Source organism: Ornithorhynchus anatinus, chromosome 13 (genome assembly GCF_004115215.2).
Source record: "Ornithorhynchus anatinus isolate Pmale09 chromosome 13, mOrnAna1.pri.v4, whole genome shotgun sequence".
NCBI classification, from domain to species: domain Eukaryota; kingdom Metazoa; phylum Chordata; class Mammalia; order Monotremata; family Ornithorhynchidae; genus Ornithorhynchus; species Ornithorhynchus anatinus.
This window is the reverse complement of record NC_041740.1, coordinates 14,922,424-14,936,102: the sequence shown is the minus strand read 5'-3', so window position 1 is coordinate 14,936,102 and position 13,679 is coordinate 14,922,424. Positions and strand designations below refer to the sequence as shown.

The 13,679-nt window shown below is 45.4% G+C and overlaps 1 protein-coding gene across 1 annotated transcript in view; it reads left to right on the top strand.

The window, feature by feature from the left end:
• The window catches only part of JCAD (junctional cadherin 5 associated), a 131,913-nt gene continuing 118,234 nt past the window's right edge, over positions 1 to 13,679 (top strand). Inside the window, exons 1-3 of the mRNA XM_029078425.2 lie at positions 1 to 185; positions 2,393 to 2,586; positions 12,339 to 12,448. The gene's annotated coding sequence lies outside the window, so the exon portion shown is untranslated. The remainder of the gene's footprint in view (positions 186 to 2,392; positions 2,587 to 12,338; positions 12,449 to 13,679) is intronic.

The following is a 13,679-nucleotide window of genomic DNA, read 5'->3' as shown; positions in this document are numbered from 1 at the left end:
TGAGGTGGTGTTTTTCCTGTTCCTACTTTCAGGCATAGCCAGTTTAACTTCCAGCCCATGTAGTACTTGCTGAGGATTTTAAGGAGGCCAGATGCAAAGGGTGAAATCCAAACCTGATGAGATTGAACGCACGTTGCCTGAACAAGTTTTCTTAGAATGTGGAAAACACCTCCCACCAGTCATGGGTAGGTTCCTTAAATAACTATTAAGTGTACTTTTCCAGTTTTCCAAAATATTCACCTCTGGGCTCTGCCCAGGAATGAACAGTCTAGATCAAAATGTACTTCGAGAAAATGTACAAGTTATTGAAAGGCAAACTTAAGACTTTGGGTCTTTTGGTTTTACTTTGCACCTGTGGGATTTTAAAAGCTCAAATAAAATGAGTATGTTCCATGTTAGGCCACAGGCAACTGGGGCCCATCCCCTAAAATGAGTTTGCCCTGCCTGGTTGTCTTCAGGAGCCTGGGGAGAGGCAGAGAAATAATGAAAAGCTGCTGTGGTTTCACTTAGTTATTTTCAATTCAATTTTTTTTGTTGTTACGCACTGCCTAGTGGTATTATGTTCCCGGGAACACTAATATGAGGGTTTAAATATTGGAGGGTATCTATGAAACTTGAAAATGATTTGAGGGTCATAAATTTTCTGCTCTGAACTCTGGCACCACGGTAAACTTTTCTTCTTGGCGTTTCACAGGGCAAAGTGATTAGGCAACTTTTAAAGACTTCCAATTAGTGTCAGAAATGTTTAGTAATTTTTAAAGTGCACTGTTTTTTTTCATTTTCTAATCAATATCTGCTATATTTGATATTCCAGATAATAATGTTAGTATTTGTTAAGCGCTTACTATGTGCCAAGCACTGTTCTAAGCGCTGGGGTAGACACAGGGGAATCAGGTTGTCCCACGTGGGGCTCACAGTCTTAATCCCCATTTTACAGATGAGGTAACTGAGGCACCAAGAAGTTAAGTGACTTGCCCAAAGTCACACAGCTGACAAGTGACTGAGCTGGGTTTCGAACCCATGACCTCTTGACTCCAAAGCCCGTGCTCTTTCCACTGAGCCACACTGCTTCTCTAAATGCTTCTCTAGATGAAGGTTGACCACTCTACATGACAATACACTAAACCCATCCTAAACTGAAATATTTACATAGATGTAAAAGGAATAGGAATTCATTTTTTAAAAGGAAATTATTACATATTGCAATGTTTTGCTATATTTCTCTCTTTCCAATTTCAATGTGTTCACCCCCCAGAATGTGTTCTACAGGAGGCAGGGCACACTTACCACTGTAGAAATGTGGCAGGTAAAAACATTTCAAATTGACTAAAAATGTTTTTATGTTGAATTGCTTTTGTGAGACTTTGGCATTCCTGGTGCAATGCAGAGATCATATTTTTTCACCTGAAACCCAGGGTACGATAACCACTGGGAATCAATGAGGTATCGCGTCGATATTTGACGATACCACCATACTATTTCAAACGAATTCCTATATTGTTTTTACGTCCCACACTTGCAGAACACTCTACACACTTGCTACTCACTGCTGTACTACCGAACTCCACACGATGTCGTGTCACACTGTAGATGAGGACATTGGAGCCGTCTTCTCGGCTTGGCGCTGCCTAACTGCCAGCAACAGCCTCCCCCATCTCCACGCTGCCTCCCTGTGCCACTCTCCCTGCCAAGGAGGGGTTAAGAATGGGAATTCTACTCTGGCTTTACCCACCAGTGTATGGCATTGATTGTAGCTGAAGTCATGACCCTTACTTTAGCACTCTGTTGCCTGGAAATAGAACCCAAGTTCATCATTGCTCTCTCAGAATGTGGAGGGTCATGTGATAAAGTGAGGAAGCAGGCATAGATTAGGGCAGGTTTTTATGCTTCCACACAACTCTTCTTAAGGGGTAAACAATTTAATAGGAACAGATATGAATGTTCTTTGCCATTCATCCCCGAGAGTGCAGCCCCAGATGTAATAAAAATGATAATAGTATTTAAGTGTTTATTATATGTCAAGAGCGGTGTAAGTGCTCAGGGTAGATAAAAGTTGATCGGGTGAGACAGAGTCCCTCTTCCACATGGGGCTCCCAATCTAAGTAGGAGGGTAGAACAGGTATTGAACAAGTTGAACAGATACATATGCTCTTAATACATACATGCATGACATTCATCTCTATCAGGATAGGCTCTTCAGAGCCTTATTTAGTCTGATGTTTCAAATATCTAGCCTTGGAGTGGGGAGAAAAAAATTATGTTGCTTAAATTAAGAGTACTGTTTACCTGTTAAAAACTCACTGTATTGGTAGCAATCAAATTGTTATTTGGAGAGGGGGCCACAAGGCCACCTCACAGTAGGCTCACAATCGATCTTATCCCCATTTTTCAGGTGAGGAAACTGAGACCCAGTGAGGTTAAACCCAGTGGCTGCAGCCAGTTCCCCCGACTCAGTCCAGTGTTCTTTCCGCTAGCCAAAACTGGTTTGAGGAGCATCGTCCCTGCCCCACCTCCCACCTTTATCTCCAGCTCCACCCGCTGGGCAACTGGTTTAAGGGTTAAGTGAGCCTTCTTGTTCACAGCAAGGTATGGTCATTCCTTTTATATCTTTTGTCTTGCCAAAGCACTTTCACTTTACTGTCCTTATTTAGCCGTCATGGCACTGTGGTGTAGGGAGAGGTTGGTATTATTATTCCCCTTTACAGATGAGGAAACTGAGGCACCAAGGGGCCTAATCACCTGCCCAGGGTCGCAGAGCAGAAAATAGAGTTGAAACTAGTTAGGATCCAAGGCTCTTAACTCTCTTTCCCGTGGATCATGCTGCTGTGTTGGTCCAGGAATTAGGCAAGCATTGAGAGGAGAACAGAATCCTTCACACCAGCAGGCTGCGCTGGTGGCTCGAGGTAGGAAGCAGATTCATCAGGGCCTTGATGTCTCGCAGAGGAAAAAGAGATAATGAAAAGCCTTAGACTGCCAAGCTACTACAGGGGCTGCTCCACAAGGCTTAACTGTTGCTCCTTAAAATCGTGTTTGAATACAAATCAGAACCTTTCTGGAAACATGAGAGCCTTCCCTTCTAGAAGGGTTTTGCAGGTAGGGAGAGCGATAAGCTGTCGGATATGAAGGAGGAAGGAGCTCAAGGGAGTGTGTTGGCAAGGGGTCGGTGGTGGACTAGGTAACTCAGATAGTTGGGTCCCAGCATCCAAGGTAGGTGGTATCAAGAGCAGAGTGTTATCTTGCTGGCTGAAGAGGAAGTGGTTGGGGAAGGGAGAGGGAAGAGGAAACCCTTGGAATGAGCTGTACTTTCTCAGGCCCTCCTGGATTTAATATCAGGGAGGGTGGGGTGAGGAAATTTTTGAGAAATGTAAATATCTTGCAGGGCACTAGCTGATAGTGCTGGTGATTTCTGCTGTGCTGGCCAGTGACAGCTAACAAATTCATGCCTCCGCTTACACGTTCCATCCCCAAAACTCCTCCTCCTTCTCCAAACCAATTGGTGATTTGCCCCGAGAGGTCAAACTGTGCCTCAGACCATGCCCAAGGACATTTATTCTGTCAGAACAGTTTACGTCTTATTCTTTTAGCACTTAAACTCCAAGAAGCCAGACTTTGGAATTCCATCCAGTGACTCCTACCTTATCAATCATTCAGTGGAAGGTATTTGTTGAGCACTTACTGTGTGCAGAGCACTGTACCCTATGGGGGTTTTAATGAATGCTTATGGATAGATCTAGTAGTGTTCCTAGGAACGTGACTGCTAGTTGCATTTCAAATGGTGGCCATCCCTAGCGCTGCTCTGCTCCGCTTTGAGAGCTGATTCTACTTTAAGCCAGAGCCCTAGCTCAGTGTGGCCCTGGAAAATGCACTACCTAGATGATTTTTCGACGCAGGATCTTTCTTCTGTACCAGAGGGCGTCTGACTAAGACAGATCCTGGGGGCTTCAGCCCCAACTGGGTTATCTTGTCCGAACTGTAGCTTCGTGCTCTGCAGCCCTTAAGGGTTTGAGCCCACCAAGGACATTGGCCAACTGAGTTAGCCAACACTTTACAGCCCTCAGGAAGCTTCCCCCAAGGCATCCTGATGTCTACAGGGGTACTCTGTGGGTAGGAAACATGTCTACCAACTCAGTTATAATATACTCTCCCAAGTGCTTAGTACATTGCTCCACACACAGTAAGTGCCAAAATAAATTTGATTGGTTGAAATGTGTGGGGTGGTCCTGCTGCAGATGGATGAGCAGCTCATGTGCCTTAGGCCTGTTGGCACCAGTTGCATCATGGGGTTGATTTGTTTTCTCCTTACCTAACCTTTAGCTGAGGGCTCTGTAAGGAAATTACAAACCCACTTACTAGGTTTAATTTATAGATGCTGGGTAGTTTTCCTCTTCTGAGAGGAGACAATTTTTTACATGAAGATTAATCTGGAGGACATGGTAATCATGTCTTCTGGAGGAAGACATGATTTGAAATGATCTGACTTCTTTATTCCCTGGCCCAACTAACTAGCCCCGTCTGGGAGCTGTCCTCTGCAAGGCTTTTTCCCCTCCTCTTAGTCCTTGGCCAAGGAGGAGAAGCAGAAAATCCTTTTCCCAGGTGGGCAACACTTCATGTAAAATTTTCTTTAACCAAGAGGGGAACCACCACAGCTAAGCAAGGCAATAAGCCACTCAGAGTTGCCCAAAGAATTCTGAATGGTGCCAGATAGTTAATGCTAACCCTTGGGGTCAGGGACAGCAGAGTAAATGGAGACTGGATGCTCTTTAAACAAGGGCTTTGGGCCAAAGGCAAAAATTCATCAGTTTCTTATTTATACAGAATTTTATCAGCCAGAATCAAGCCTGGGACAGTGTTTCCCTGCCTGTTGGCAACAGTCCAGCCTCTCTTACTACTAATGCAGTGGGGATTAATGGAGGTAGAAACAGAACTAGTACCGCGTTTGGACTCGATCAGGGTCACTACTGGGGGAAGCCACTTTGAAAGTGCTCTGAAGACTGGTTTTACCCTTCAGAGAGTTGTTGAGGTACGCCATGCTTTGCAGAGGGAGGTAATAAAAAATCAGTTGGTTATCTCCAGTTTATTATAGTATTTATTAAGTACTCTTAATATGTGCCAAGCTCTGGGGTAGAAAATTAGACACAGATTGGACATAGGCCCTGACTGAAAACATGGAGGTCTCTTTTGAGAGCTTGGAGGAGGAAGTCTGGAGGTTCTGTTCAAAATTTGGGGGGGGGGCTGTGGGGGCCAGTGGGTACCTGTGGTTCTGCTGGTAACATGGGGAACTTTCCAGCTTTGACCGACTCAACTTCTCTCAGTGTAGTGTTCAATTAAAATTAGGGTGGGAAATAATGGGCACAGGAAGTGGCGTGGCCCAGTGGAAACAGCAAGGGCCTGGAAGCCAGGTGACTTGGGTTCTAATGCCGCTTTCCCACTTGCCTGCTTTGGCAACTTAGGCAAGTCACTTAACTGTTCTGTGCCTCAGTTTTCTCATTTGTAAAATGACAATTTAATGCCTTTACTCCCTCCCTCTTAGTCTTCAAGCCTCCTGAGGGACAGGGAGAGTGTCTAACTTGATTATCTTGTGAGTACCCCAATAAACATAGTACAGTGCTAGAATAATATCAATCAGTGGTATATTTATTGAACGCTTACTATGTGTAGAGCACTTTACTAAGCATTGGGGACTGTACAATTCTATGGAGTTAGCAGACACATTCTCAGCCCACAGCGAGCTTACGCGTGATCGGTCTCTGAGTTGGAGGAGGGTCTGTGGCAGGACGAAGACACTCCGGACTGTAGGTCCGGGGCCGGATGGGGCAAGCCAAGTGTCTTTCTCCGTTGCCTGCGACCTGTTGCCACCTTTCACCCCAACCCCCTGCTGTCTATGGGAAGAGGAAAGCAGCTCTCTCTGTGCAGGGTGTGACACCCTATCCGTCCCCCTTCCGACTTGGTTTCCACTGCCCCCGACACCGCCATTGCCTTGCTCTCATTCTCTCTAGCCCTCTCGGTTTTCCGCCAACCCTGCCCTCTTCTGACAGTAAGGGACAATCTGTGTGCATGGAGAGTTCGGCAGCTGTAACCCAATCCTTCGCCTTCACCCAGGCCTATCCCCTTAGTGTGGCAAAACCTTGGCCAACTATACCCAGAATTCCAGCCTTCTGACTCTGCTTTGGGCTCTCAGCCCAGCTGCCCTGCAGCCTGACTGGAGATTGGAGGCCGAGGCCCATCAGACACGGCTGCAGTTTGGCTCTCTGCGGCTGCGGTGGCCACATGCTGCTCCTCTTCAATTGCCCCCTTACCCCCCACTGTTGCTTGAGAGCACTTAGTTGAAGTGGCCATGTGTCCGCCACAGGACAGTATGGGACTATCATTTAGTCTCAGATTGGGTCTGTTTTAAAGTGTGCCGAGCTGCCTGAGAATCAGGAATTCTTCCACTGATAATACGGTCTGAGCTAGAGCTTGGGCCCGAGCCAGGTTTATGTGTTAGACTCACAGGGTCGCGTCTTAGCTACTGTCGTGATTGTGGCTGTCTCCGCTGAGGAAGAAACCCCCCAGTGCTGACCCCTATTTGGGGGAGGAGTGGAGATTTCCACTGCTTTGGGATTCTTCCCTGTCAGCTGGGCTAACTGGATGCCTGGTTGGAAACTGGACTGGTTCATATCTCGAGAGTGGACTTTTTGATCGACTTTTAAAATCAACTGCCCAGCCGGAAGCTGCTCCCAAGGGAAACAGACCAGTGGAGGAAGCCTATCCCCCCCTGATAGTTTGGGATTTTTTCTACCCTGAGGGATTATTTTCTTTATAATATTTATTAGCATTTACGTTGCTATCGTTAGCAATAGTAGTCACCTAACAAAGAGTTCACCTTTTAGTAGCTCTACTTTCCAAAAACTTCCTAGAGCACAGAAAGCTTGTTTCTCTCCACTGTCCTGCCAGTAGCATGGCACCTCTGAAAGCCTAGTGCTTAAGGCAAGAAGAGGAGATACTTGGAGTTTTTCACTCTGCTTCCCAAGCCGGGGATCCCAGTCCTCCTCACTTTGCTTCTCTCCCTGACCCCCACAGCCAGGGCTTGGGAAGCTCCGGTCACTACAGGGTCGATGTCTTTTTGAGACCCATATTGGCCAGCAGAGAGCTTCTGGATCTGCCCAGCTGCAGCCCTGGCACGGCCGAAATAAACCTAAGAAATACCAGAAGCCAGAGGAGAAACAGGGGAGACGAAATCTAACTCAGGGGTCTCTGGGTCTTATCTGTTTGCCCCGTCCTCTAGGACTGCTTAAATCATGTTGCGTCACATCACCACTTCAAATCTCTTTCTAAAAAGTCTGGGTAACTTCCAGAGGCTGTGGCCGGCTATCGGCCACTGAATTTATTTGCATTTGCTTGAAAGTCTTCCAGACCCAACCAGGTGATGACTCACATAGTGAGTGGGAGATCGGGACTCCCCAACAGGATGCTCAATCAATCAATCAACTCTATTTGTTGAGCACTTACTGTGTGCAGAGCACTGTATTAAACTCTTGGGAGAGTACAATGTAACAGAGCTGGTAGGCACGTTCCCTGCCCACAGTGAGCTTACAGTCTAGAGTCTGGACTCAGAGAAGGGAGGAGGCTCTCTATTTGACTGGAGGCTCCTTGAGAGGAAGATTCCTCACAGACTGTGGCATCCTACCAAACTGAAGGATTTACTGTCTTTGCTTTTTTAGCACTGGGGAGAGACCAGGAATTGCTTTCAAACAACTGGTAATTCTTGGGTGCCCAGAAGCTCCCTTGTCATTCATTCACGAATTATGGTATTTATTAAGCATTTATCATGGGCCGAGTGCTGGGACAGGTATTTTCCATTACAATAAAATGTACAATAAAACAAGTGCATGGTGTAGAGAGTACTACAAATAATGACGGCATTTGTTAAGGGCTTACTATGTGTAAAGCACTGTTCCAAGCACTGGGGAGGATACAAGGTGATCAGATTGTCCCACGTGGGGCTCACAGTTGTAATGCCCATTTTAAAGATGAGGTAACTGAGGCACAGAGAAGTTAGGTGACTTGCCCAAAATAAGAAACTTACTGTAAATAGTAAACATGTCATTTATTGGGTGTTTCATCAGCACCTAAAATAGTGCACCACCCCAAATGGGCACTTCAATGAATGTCACTGCTACTGTCACAAGATAATTGGATCAGTGTGGCCCAGTGGAAAGAGCAAAGACCTGGGTTCTAATCCCTGCTCTGCCACCTGGTTGCTGTGTGACCTAGGGCAAGTCACTTAACTTCTCTGTACCTGTGTCCTCAACTGTAAAATAGGGGATTCGACTTAGCTATATCACTTATCACTTAGCTATATGTCTTTCTTTTTAAAAAAATGGTATTTAAGTGCTTTCTATGTGCCAGTCACTGCACTGAGCACACTGGGGTAGAGAAAAGCTAATCAGTTTGGACACGGTCCATATGGACTCACAGTTTTCAACCCCACTCTAAAGATGAGGTAACTGAGGCATGGAGAAGTGGAGTGACTTGCCTAAGATCATGCAGTAGATTAGTGGAGGGCTGGAATTAGAATCTAGGTCTTTCTGACTCCCAGGCCCTGGCTCTATTATGCCATGCTTCTTCTTTAAACTCTATTGCTTCCCTCCATTTTAAACTGTAGTGTATTTTAGTGTCTGCCTACCCATCTAGAATGTTAGCTTCTTAAGGCAGGGATCATGTCTACTAGCTCTCTTGTAGTCTCCAGTGCATTTAGTTAAGCGCTTAGAACAGTGCTCGGCACATAGTAAGCGCTTAACAAATACCAACATTATTATTAAGCACACTGCCCAGAGGAAGAGCTCAGCCATTGACTGACTGATTGAGAATACAGACTCCATAAGCGTCTCCATCTTGCCTCTGTTATGACTACGGCCAGACATGATAGCTGAGGTTGATCATGACAGTGTTAGTGGACTTACATTTATTAAAATAAAAGTATTTTTATTTTATTACTTATTATTAGTACTAGTAATAGTACTTATTAAGCATTCACTATGTGGCAGGCACCATACTGAGCTCTGGGATAGATACAAGCTAATCAGGTTGGACAGTCCCTGGACCATCTGGAGCTCACAATCACAGGTATTTTCTAGTAGAAACATCAAAAGTGCTTCAAGTCCACAAGGTCTTGGAGAAGCAATATGGCTTAGAAGAAATAATGCAGACCTGGGAGTCAGGAGATCTGAGTTTTAATCCTGGCTCTGCCACATGTCTGCTATGTGACCTTAGGCTAGTCCATAACTTCTCTGTGCTTCAGTTTTTTGCATCTCTATCAAAGGTGGAAGCCTTTGTCCTGTATTTACCATCAGATCCCAGCTCTGTTATGTTTGTTTATGACTGCCTTCCTCCAGTGCATGCACAGAGTTTGATATTCCAAACAACCCAGCCCTTGCTCTGTGTGCAGGAAATGACAATGGTCAAGAAGTATGCATTAAGTACCACAATGTACATGGAGCTGGATTGACTGAACAGAAGGATCCATGACCTCTCAGCTCTTCAGAAGCATTAACTCTTGGATCTCACCCATCATATGGCTGGGATCCCTGAGGGAGGTCAAAGGTCACCTTCATCTTCCTGCTATTGGCTAAAGGCCTTTCTGGGCCAACCCCCTTCTCCCTCTGCCCAACCTACAGTACAACTTAGAAAATCTGGGCCTGGTGAGGCTCCCTGGGGATAAAGGATAGCACTTAGTTCAGTGCTCTGCACACAATAAGTGCTCAATAGATACCACTGATTGATTGAGGATAGGTGATGAAAAAATAGTCTAAAATGAGAACTTTTAATAAAGAGCTTCCCAGAGTAGGGTAAGCTTTCTGAAAGCCTGATGAGCTTGTAAGAATGAGAGTTGGATACTCAATCACTTGCCTTAAACACTTCCAAGCCACAGGGATATTTCAGAATGATACTGGTCTGGGAGAAGCAGGGAGAATCCATAAGTTAGGGTGAAAGTGTTGTTCATAGATAACCACGATCCTTTGCTGTTGACAGGAATCTTCACTCTTCAGTTTCCTCTGGTCTCTTGCTTTCCGCATTGATGTCTTTAAAATTCTTCCGCCTGCCACAGTCCTGAAAAATCACTGCTCGTTTGGTTCTCTTGATGCCTGGCCTCCTGCTATACTGGGGGGGGGGTTTGAGCTTGGTAACAAATTCCAAACATTGAGCAGTTTTCATCTGTAGATGGCCACTTGTGGAACATGTAAATGGCTTCCCTAATCCAAATTCATTTTGTTTTATTTTTCTAGTTAAGAATAAACTTTGGGCAGTCGTTTGTATACATATCTAACAGAACCTGATAGTGCAGCTTGTAATCACCAGAAAAAGTCATGTATTAGCATTGGAAATAACAATTTTCCCCTGCTTGGGGAAGCCCCATTCTGTTGACTGGGCCAAAAAGACTTGGATGTAGGCTGATTTATATTTTGGAGACAAGTCCAAAAAACTTAATATATCTCATTGTTTCTTTTTGCCTTGGAACTGCTTCTGTCAGCATTCGAGGAAGAGGATCAGGGCCAGAGATGGGAGACAGAAAGTTCAAACATTTCTGCTGCGGTGGTTTAACCTCCTTGACGTGCCATTTGCTCTGTTTGTACCCTTTGGTTTTAGCCATGGCAGAGAGCTGCAGTGTGGTCCCCGGCATCAGACCTCAGGCTGCCTCTCAGTATACAGGACTGGTTCCTTTCCCAGTCCTGCTTCCAGTGGCCACGGCCGTCACTCAAGAAAACGCAGCAACCTTTTGGCCCACCGGCCCTCCCTCAGAACTGGACAGTGGGCAGACCAAGTGAAAGCCGGCCTAATGGCTTCCCTAGTGCTGTCCCCATAGTTGAGGCTCTGGTTGAAGCACTTCTTCTCCCCAGCCCTCACTCCCTCTTTAAATTGGAAGATATTGGTGCCTTCCCCCACCATCTGACCATGGATTCTGAATGGGATAGGATCCTGAGCCCCTCAGAAATAGGCTGGATCCCATCCCCCTTCCCCGCCACCATGCACTGGGTGTCCTACAGACACAAACAGAGCAGGAAGAGGTGGACCCTGTCCTTGAGGAGCAGCGGAGCCGAAATGGCGACAGGGTGATCAGGCAGGAGTAGTTCCGAAGAAAGCCCATTATCAAAACTCACTGGGGCAAGACTAGTTTGTATCACTGCAAGTTCAGATAAATGGACAAAATGGGATTTGACTATCTTGGTTGCTGGCCCAGTTTTGTTCGCTTATCTGGGCTTCCGCTCATTTGGATAAGCAGGTATTGCATTTGGATAACCTGTTCAGATAATCATCTTTCTAATGACCAGGCTGGATGGGAAGGAGCACAAAGAGGCACAACCGTAAGGACCCATTTACTAGTAAATATGAATACAGATTTATAAACCAGTGCCTTTGAGGAAGAGGAGGGTGAGTGGAAGGTGATGGGATTCATTTTGTGATTATAAGGTCAATCTGAGGGAGCAGCCTCTCCCAAGATGTGATTTGATTCTTGAGCTTTTGGAAAGTTTTACTCTGCTTTTGGCTACCTTTCCCTGTGTACAATTCTCTGCACACAGTAAGTGCTCCATAAATGCCATTGATTGATTGGCTGATGGATTGCCAACACCATAGACACCAAGATTGTTGAGATTTCACTGAGGAGGAGGGGGAAATCCAACCCAGAGAGGCCAAGAGATGGTTGCAAAGCAGGTGAGGACTTAGTCACTGTAGTATTTACCCCTTTGCTGCAGCTGGGGGCTTCCCCCTAAACCCTGAAACACCCTGCAGAATAGGGGGCCATCTGGACAGTTTTATCCCAGATAGCCTGTCCCCTGCCCAGTTCTGATTCAGCACCAGATACCTTTATTTCTGTTATTTTTATTTTGAATGCCCAACCTCCTTCCATCACTCCTACCACCAAGTCCCTCAGCTTGGAAGCAGTTTCCCTCTCGGGGACCTGGAAGGAGCGGCAAGAGTCTTTGTGTGTTTCCTTATGACCCCCTTGCTAAGACTGTGAGCCTCTTGAGGGCAGGGGCCCGGCCTAATATCCTTTCCCAGTGCTTGGAATAATGTTTTGCACACAGTAAGCACTTAATAAATACTTTACTACTACTTGTGGAGCAAGGAGACAGACAGGGCAGTCAGTCATGGGCTACTGGTATTTTCAGTCACTCAATCATATTCATCGAGTGCTTACTGTGTACAGAACAATAGGAACATATAAAGTGCTGCAAGTCCACAAGATCTTGGAGGAGCAGCATAGCTTAGAGGAAAGACCCCAGGACTAGGAGTCAAGAGACCTGAGTTCTAATCCTGCTCATCTTAACTAAAGTTATGTTGTTATGTTATGCTTGCAGATCGCCCCAGAGCAAACTGAAGAGCAGCAGTCTTCCTGTCAGTTTCAAAACAAAAAACTAATGAACGTTGCCAGGGTTAGACAGAAGCACATCGCTAGCTGTTCCCAAAGGTAAATACATGCTTTTTGATATTTTAAAGAGCTATTAATTAATGAATTGATTTAAATATAAATAGAAGGAAGGTCCAGAAAGGGGTGCCCAGAATTCTATAGTGGCATCGGTAGCCACTGTTTTGGAGAAGAGCTGCCCAGTAGCTGGATTGTTCTGGCTGGGGAGAGGTGGAGATGGAGAAATCTCCCTGGGGTCAGCCCAGCCAATCCCAGCCTCAGGCGAGGAAGATGTCACCCCAGCTGAGCACGTTTTCCAGCTGAGCCAAGCATACCTCTAGCAATCTGATATTTGCCCCCTTGGGAATCCAATCATCTCAAGATTTGTGGTTTTAGCTTTGGCAACCTAGATTAAGAACACTCAGGAACCATTAGTCTTCTCTTTGTCTGGGGCTTGCTGCTTTCTTGGGATGCAGGGACAAAGTTAAAATGGACAGGAGGTAGTGGGACTTAGATTAATCAAAACTTGTCAGCTGTGGTACCAGTGTGACATTAAATAGGGAGTTTCTTAGAGCTGGATTAACAGATCAGTAATTTATCTCGGATTGAGGCTGGGAGGTATTTTTTGTAAGCAATAATACTGGTGTGCTGGAGTCAGAAGAAAAGTAGGGTGAGAACGCTAGGGATACAGTCTCACATGGTAAAGGTTTCTTCTCTGAAATGGGAGTCCATGCCGGGGAAAAGAGGAGAAGGGTTGGAATGGCTAATGCTACAAGTACTAGCTTGCATAGGGCAGTTTTTTCACTGATATGGGCAAACCAGTTTAGGAACAGAAGGAAGGGAGGGGGCATTACCATAGTTCATTGAGCACTTGGGAGAGTACAATAGAAGTAAGAGTGCCTCAAGTACCCACGTACCTTTCTCCTCCTTTTCCCCTTACTGCCTCCTTTTTTTCTTCTTTTTTTCCCCAACTCCCCCGTTGCTAGACATATTTCCTTGCAAAATAGTCTTTCTCCTGTTTCAGAAATTATTCAAAAATATTATTTAAAAAGTGGGGCAAATATGCAAGTAAATAGAGTATACTGTCTCATATAGGAAGCAGAACTATGATCAAAGGGAATTAGAAGAGTAAGGAGCATATGCCAATCACTTTTTCCTTTGTGGGGGACTACATTTCCCAGAATTCACTGGGAATTGTTATTTTCCAGAAGGCAATGTTTCTGATTAATAATACTTCTCGAGTGTTTCTCTCTCTCCTTCTCCCTCCTACCCTTCCCTTAACAAATATTATCAC